Source organism: Lissotriton helveticus, chromosome 12, assembly GCF_964261635.1.
Source record: "Lissotriton helveticus chromosome 12, aLisHel1.1, whole genome shotgun sequence".
In the NCBI taxonomy this organism is placed as follows: domain Eukaryota; kingdom Metazoa; phylum Chordata; class Amphibia; order Caudata; family Salamandridae; genus Lissotriton; species Lissotriton helveticus.
Genome location: NC_136073.1, coordinates 127390355 through 127398662, shown reverse-complemented (window position 1 = coordinate 127398662; position 8308 = coordinate 127390355). Strand labels below are relative to the sequence as shown.

General features: G+C 47.2%; 1 non-coding gene across 1 annotated transcript; it reads right to left on the bottom strand.

Moving 5' to 3' along the window:
- Positions 1 to 4478: 4478 nt before the first annotated feature.
- On the bottom strand, positions 4479 to 4550 carry TRNAG-UCC (transfer RNA glycine (anticodon UCC)). Its single transcript has one exon. It is a non-coding gene; the product is annotated as a tRNA-Gly (tRNA).
- Positions 4551 to 8308: the final 3758 nt, after the last annotated feature.

Sequence of the window (8308 nt, the reverse complement as noted above, 5' to 3'; positions counted from 1 at the left end):
CCTATCCTAGAGCGCCCCCCAGCGCAAGTCGTTGTAAAAGTTGCGTTGTAATGGTTGCGTCGTAAAGGTACTTCATTGTAACAGTTGCATTGTAAAGGATGTTCCCCCCGTGACCTCTTCTGGAAGGCTGCATTCAATGAGCTCTGTCACTGGGGTGTCCAGCGGAGGTCCAGGAGTGTCAGGCAGTACTCAATTTGTAAACAAATAAGTGCCAGGGCGCTCATTGGACAGCAACTGCACCTTGCACCACCCTTTGATCCTGCCAGTGCTGCCAATGACAGGACTAACACAATTTGTAACCATCACACCCCTAAAACTCACAGCTATTGAACATCCTGTACTTTCTTAAATGTCAAAAAAAATGTTTTTTTGTGTGTCTCCTTGAACCACGTTTGGTCACGTCCTCTGTCTAAAGTCAGGTGCCACCCATGGCACACTAGAGGAAACACTATCAGCAGTGACGCTCTTCAACCTCGAATGCTTATGCAAATCACACTCTAGCGCCTAGAGGCGGCCCGTGCGAGTGCATGCTCACGGAATGTCAACACTACTAGTGAGCACGAAGCTGAAAAGATACCCATGCCACATTCGACTTCCTAAGCCAGTGTTTGCTTTTTTAGAAAACAGCAATTTCCACTTTGGATACCCCAGATACACACACAGTGCAAATAAAGAAACTACAACTCCCACAAAACAAACAGTGTTGTTTGGTAGCGCCGAGTCCCCCGTGAAAAATATTAAATTTGTCTTTAGGGTAGCGGTCACATTCATCAGGACGGGTTTGACCTTAAAAAGGGGATGACCTCTGAAAAAATGCAATAATACAATTAATATCACAATTGATTCACTAGAGGATGTAAGAAGGAACCGTGACATGCTGGAAATCCTGGAAGAATTTTGCCGAAATTAGGTCCATTCCTTGCACACGCCATCCTCGGGCGAGCCGAAGCATAATGGAGCGGCAAGGGTTAAATTGGCCAAATTGCAAGCAACAACGACTCCCTGACTGTTCGTTCGGTAGCAGAGTAGAGCAGTTGGGGCAGGGGGCCCCTTCAGTCTCTGTGACACAGTGCCACTGCACCTGCTACACCATTGAAAGCCGCCCCCTGCTGGCATGCAGTGCTGGGAGCTGGGACTATTTACCTCTGTCATGAAGAGGGAGCTCAGATCCCCGCATGTCCGGCATGTTAACTAGACTGCCATCCGTCATGGCCGCTGGGGATGGGGCGCTAAGGAGCATGTGAGAAGCGGCTGAAAACTGAGCTGTCGCAGAGACGGGCGTGCCGCAGCAGCCGCTCAGGCTCTACCCGCGAGATGCTCTCATGCCGGTGCAGCAGCATGTGGGTGCCAGGGCTGCCTACGCAAAAAGTGGATGCCAATCGCTGTGCCACTGAGCACCATGATGGGCTTGGCAGGGAAGCAGACATGAGCGGGGGGGGGGGGGAAGAGAGCGAACTGGAGCTTTCACACGTCTCTGTTAGTTGGCCAGCAGGCATATTCAAGGGGTCATGTCTGGTCACAACTCCCTCGACAAGCATGCTTTCATTCTCTATATGGACAAAACAAAATGCGGCACAAACTCATTCAGACAACTGACCAAATCGAGCAGGGCCAGACACCAGCAGAGGCGCAATTATGCTCATTTAGAAGCATTTTCACCTGCACAAGTATGCCCTTTGCATAGTTAATCATGCAGCACTGCCTTCACACAGACGTAATCAGGAATTCATTAAACCTTTTCAGGAGCACTCTTCAGGGTCAGAAAAAAATCCCCAGGCATCAAAATATAAGCGTGCGTGCCTCCCGCGGCAGCAGGGGGACGGGGAAGAGAGGAGGGGGCCTACGCGATTCCCTGAGAGCGAGCAGCAAGGCGCGATAATTGCTACCATATGGCGCTGTTGCTCGCTCCCGCAAGGGAATCCCCACACGTGCACGCGTTGCCATTTAAGGCAATGGAACGCATGCACGTTTTTGCCTCAAAAAGGGAATCAACGGCTAAAGGTCTGTTTGCCTATGCAGCCCATGTGCGCTGCTAGGCGGGGGCAGCGCATGTGCGCTGCTAGGCAAGACCTAAAAATAGCACAAGGCAACTAGAGGGAGAAAGCGAAGGAAGAATAGAATGCAAATAATGAAAGAAAGCTAGAAGGAAAGATTTAGATTTAACAATGGAAGGAAGGACAAGAGGATGATCAAATGGAAAAAATGGAACACAAATTAATGTTAATGTGGAATTTTGAAATATGAAAAGAAAATGAAACATAAATTGAAAGAATAGAGAGACTGAGAGACGAAATGAAATTGTGCACAGACAGAAAGATGGAAATAAAATAAATGGAGGATGTAAAGAAGAAAGTAGAGAACAAAGGTGGATAGAAAGAAGGACATAAGGAAAGAAAGAAAATGAAAAGACGGAAAGAATAAAAGACAAACTTCAATATAGGTAAATGCAGTTTTTGACCAAGTTTCTTTCCTACTGTAAAAAGCATAATTTTTCATTATTTTTGCAAACTTTTATCAGGGGAACAATTTTCACAGATTTCAAAAGGAAAGACCAGGATAGCTCACTTTGCTCCTATATTTAGTGCCATATAAAGCGGAGGGTATTTTATTTTTCTGGCTACTCCCTTGCAATGGGCCCTTGTGTAGTTACAGATTGTGGCGTGACATCCTCTGCATAGGCCTAGGGCACTGCATGCTGCTTTTGTGGAGGAGCCGTGCTGGAGGACTAAGCTACATTTTGAAATTTCCATCGGGATGAAAGGCAAAGACTTCGGAGTGCTTTGAGCTACTGCAATTTTCTGGCCATAACAAAAATATCTATTTAACTCTGGTGACTAATGTATCTCTTGGAGAGATCTGGGGTTTCACTAATCCCGGTTTTGACTCATCATAAAGAAGCATAGAGGCATAATGCGCCTCTTGTAAAGCACAAAGTGTAACATGCAGGGTAAAGTATTTATTTATATTATAATTGTAAAGACAACCTCCACCACTATGTTATGTGTTATATCCTCAGTTTGTATTTCGGGGTCACTGGAATTATGTAATTGTGCGGCTTCAACAGTTTTCGCATGATTATGGATGTGTTGCATGTGCCACATAATCCATCATTAGCTGAATATAGCTGAAGATTCTAATGTAAAAACAATTGCTACATCAAATGGTTAGTGATATATTGCAAAGGCCCTTTATAAAGGTTGACTGGTCACCTTCCTTTGCATATTTCTATATTTGGGTGTTCTATGGGTACTAATGAGGTGCAACCTATGACCAGAAAGTGATAAAATGTGCAAAAATGAGAAAATAATATGGTAATACTACGACAAAATGTGCAGCATTATGCTGCACAAATTCCCTTTTCTTGCCATATAATTCAGTCAACTCTGCAGCATAATTTGGCCCTCCCTGCTGCATAGTTCCTGTCGCTCTGCACATAGTAGCTACCAGAATACATGCCTTCGGACTCCTACACCTTGTAGCCCTCCTTGTCTTAAGTAACATTACCTATTGATTTAGATACATATGAGTCATTGTCTCTGAACAATAAGTGTGTGAGCTAAAGCGCTCAACACCCTACATTGGGATGAGCAGCACTATAAAATAAAATGACATACACATGAGCGAGGGTCTATATAGCTATGAGGGGCACCATGAGAGATTGATAGTGAGGGAATCTGTGCAGAGGGAGGTCTTTGGTGAAGGGGATTAATGAAGGCTGAAGGCCTCTGCATCCCCTGCAGTGCAGATGAGACAACACTTCAAAGGAACCCCAAACTGTAAACAAAATATCATATGAAATACCACAAAAAGACCTGCACAGTTGCTCAAAAGTGTGCACATACCAAAACAGTGAGTTGCATGATTGTCTCAACTTAATATAAACTTAGTTTGACTTCCACTTATGTTGGTTGTCTATTTACTTACTTATACACTATTGTATGACTTCCTCTGATGTGTCTGAAAACGTACCTTTTGTCCCAAATTTCTGTCCTGAATTTTGACCCTTTGTCCTGAATTTTTGTCCTGAATTTTGGCCCTTTGTCCTGAATTTTTACACTAGCTGTCCTGAATTAGCACCTATGCCAGTTGATCACCCTAGTCTTGTTATATAGATCTCCACGTGCAGGGCTGTACTGACAACTAACACTCTGAAAATAAAAGTATTTGCAATCAGTTCTGAAAAATATCATCAAATATTCCAGTAGTTCAGGGTCTAACAGACAGTATCAAAGACCATTATGTTCTCGCAGCTTCAAATCCTGTTCCCGACTGTATGGAAACTGTAGTCCAATTTCTCAATTATTTACCCTCTCCCAACGCGCTTTCCATCTGAGTCATAGGAAGAGCTGCATTTCTGTCCCAGTGCTGTTATTAAAGAGAATACTCCAGCATAATATTATTACTGTGACAGTCTTAATTATATGTTATAAAAAACAATCATAGTAATACAATTTGTTAATATTGGATAAGAAAAGTACTGCGTTGGCCGGGAATCGAACCCGGGTCAACTGCTTGGAAGGCAGCTATGCTCACCACTATACCACCAACGCTTGCTGGGTTCCTTGCAACTGCCATTCTTATAAAAATGTGATCCAGGCCTCTCACTCTGTGTCAGAGGTGTGTAATTGTGGGCCTAAAGTAAACCATTCACGCACAGGATTTTCTTTCCAATTACCCTTTCAAGACCCCCAGACTGTCTGTTTCTAAGAGACCCTCCTCAGGCCGAGCCCCGCTGACTGGAGCCGTCATCTTTACTGGGTAGAACCCAGCTGCGTCATTTACCCAACCCCCCGCAGGTGCCCGAATGTGGACTCCAGCTTCAACCCTGTCCGAGGACAGTGAACTCCAGCTCTCTCGGGGACGGATTAATGCAGAGCAGCGCGTGCAATGTAACGAGAGACTCAAGGGGGGGGAGGTGTTCTGCACCCAAAGGCTCCTGCTCCCAACGGTCTCACTGCACCACTCTTGAGGGGGAAGAGCACTGAATAAGTGTTTGAGCTGACAGTTATCAGTCTCTTGAGAGTTTACGGTAGTGACGTGGATTAACTCAGCCCACCAGTAATGTATATGAAAAGCTGCAAACAAGTAAAAAGCCTGCGTGCCCATCTAAGAAATCTGCAGGAACAAAAAAGAACAAGCATTAGAAATGCAATCAGGCTCGGATTTATTTGAGTTTGAGCTAATGGCATTGTAAATGCCAATGTATTGTTGCTATGTGTTATGGAGTGTGTTCATGTGGTGTGTACTGCCAGTGATCTCCTTGTGAGTGTGCGAATATTGCACCGTTACTGCCTGTGATGTCCTTCTTGTGAGTGTGAGAAGCTTGCACCTCTGCTGCCTGTGGTCTCCTTGTGAGTGTAAGAAGCTTGCACAGCTGCTGCCTGTGATGTCCTACTCACTACTCTACTCTACTCACTACTCTACTCTACTCACTACTCTACTCTACTCACTACTCTACTCTACTCACTACTCTACTCACTACTCACTACACTACTCACTACTCTGCACTCACTACTCACTACTCTACTCACTACTCTACTCACTACTCACTACTCTACTCTCTACTCACTACTCTACTCACTACTCACTACTCTACTCACTACTCTGCACTCACTACTCACTACTCTGCACTCACTACTCTACTCACTACTATACTCTGCACTCACTACTCACTACTCTACTCTACTCACTACTCTACTCACTACTCTACTCACTACTCTACTCACTACTCAACTTACTACTTTCTACTCACTACTCTACTCACTACTCTACTCACTACTCTACTCACTACTCAACTCACTACTTTCTACTCACTACTCTACTCACTACTCAACTCACTACTCACTTCTCTACTCACTACTCTGCACTCACTACTCACTACTCTACTCACTACTCACTACTCTGCACTCACTACTCACTACTCTACTCACTACTCTACTCACTACTCAACTCACTACTCAACTCACTACTCACTTCTCTACTCACTACTCTGCACTCACTACTTTAGTCACCTCACTACTCTACTCACCTCACTACTCTACTCACTACTCTACTCACTACTCACTACTCTACTCACTACTCACTACTCTGCACTCACTACTCACTACTCTGCACTCACTACTCACTACTCTGCACTCACTACTCACTACTCTGCACTCACTACTCACTACTCTACTCACTACTCTACTCACTACTCACTACTCACTACTCTGCACTCACTACTCACTAATCTACTCTACTCACTACTCTACTCACTACTCTGCACTCACTACTCACTACTCTGCACTCACTACTCACTACTCTGCACTCACTACTCACTACTCTGCACTCACTACTCACTACTCACTACTCTACTCACTACTCTGCACTCACTACTCTGTGTGCCTGGTGAAAGCGTGCACTGACGGCTGGTGGTGTGTGTATGCCTGGTGAAAGTGTGCACTGATGGTTAATGGTGTGTGTGTGCGCCTGGTGAAAGCTTGCAGTGACGGCTGGTGGTGTGTGTGAATACTCACATAGTGATTACCCTGCATACTCAAACACTGCTCACCCTGCACAGTCACACACTGCTTAACCTACACACGCACACACTGCTCACCCTACACACTCACACACTGCTCACCCTACACACTCACACACTGTTAACCCTGCATACTGCTCACCCTGCACGCTCACACACTGCTCACCCTGCAAAGTCACACACTGCTCACCCTGCACACTCACACACTGCTGGCGCTGGACACCAACGTACTGCTCACCCTGCATACTCACACACTGCTGACCCTGCACACTGACACACTGCTGGCCCTGGACACCAACGTACTGCTCACCCTGCATGCTCACACACTGCTGACCCTGCACACACACACACTCCTGGCCCTGGACACCTACATACTGATCACCCTGCATACTTACATACTGATCACCCTGCATACTCACACTCTGCTCACCCTGCATACTCACACTCTGCTCACCCTGCATACTCACACTCTGCTCACCCTGCATACTCACACTCTGCTCACCCTGCATACTCGCACTCTGCTCACCCTGCATACTCGCACTCTGCTCACCCTGCATACTCGCACTCTGCTCACCCTGCATACTCCCACTCTGCTCACCCTGCATACTCGCACTCTGCTCACCCTGCATACTCGCACTCTGCTCACCCTGCATACTCGCACTCTGCTCACCCTGCATACTCGCACTCTGCTCACCCTGCATACTCGCACTCTGCTCACCCTGCATACTCACACACTGCTGACCCTGCACACTGACACACTGCTGGCCCTGGACACCCGTATACTGATCACCCTGTATACTCGTATACTGATCACCCTGCATACTCAAACACTGCTCACCCTGCATACTCACACACTGCTGACCCTGCACACTGACACACTGCCGGCCCTGGACACCAACGTACTGCTCACCCTGCATGCTCACACACTCCTGGCCCTGGACACCCACATACTGATCACCCTGCATACTTACATACTGATCACCCTGCATACTCACACTCTGCTCACCCTGCATACTCACACTCTGCTCACCCTGCATACTCACACTCTGCTCACCCTGCATACTCACGCTCTGCTCACCCTGCATACTCACGCTCTGCTCACCCTGCATACTCGCACTCTGCTCACCCTGCATACTCGCACTCTGCTCACCCTGCATACTCGCACTCTGCTCACCCTGCATACTCGCACTCTGCTCACCCTGCATACTCGCACTCTGCTCACCCTGCATACTCGCACTCTGCTCACCCTGCATACTCGCACTCTGCTCACCCTGCATACTCGCACTCTGCTCACCCTGCATACTCGCACTCTGCTCACCCTGCATACTCGCACTCTGCTCACCCTGCATACTCGCACTCTGCTCACCCTGCATACTCGCACTCTGCTCACCCTGCATACTCGCACTCTGCTCACCCTGCATACTCACACACTGCTGACCCTGCACACTGACACACTGCTGGCCCTGGACACCCGTATACTGATCACCCTGTATACTCGTATACTGATCACCCTGCATACTCAAACACTGCTCACCCTGCATACTCACACACTGCTGACCCTGCACACTGACACACTGCCGGCCCTGGACACCAACGTACTGCTCACCCTGCATGCTCACACACTGCTGACCCTGCACACTCACACACTCCTGGCCCTGGACACCCACATACTGATCACCCTGCATACTTACATACTGCTCACCCTGCATACTCACACTCTGCTCACCCTGCAAACTCACACTCTGCTCACCCTGCATACTCGCACTCTGCTCACCCTGCATACTCACA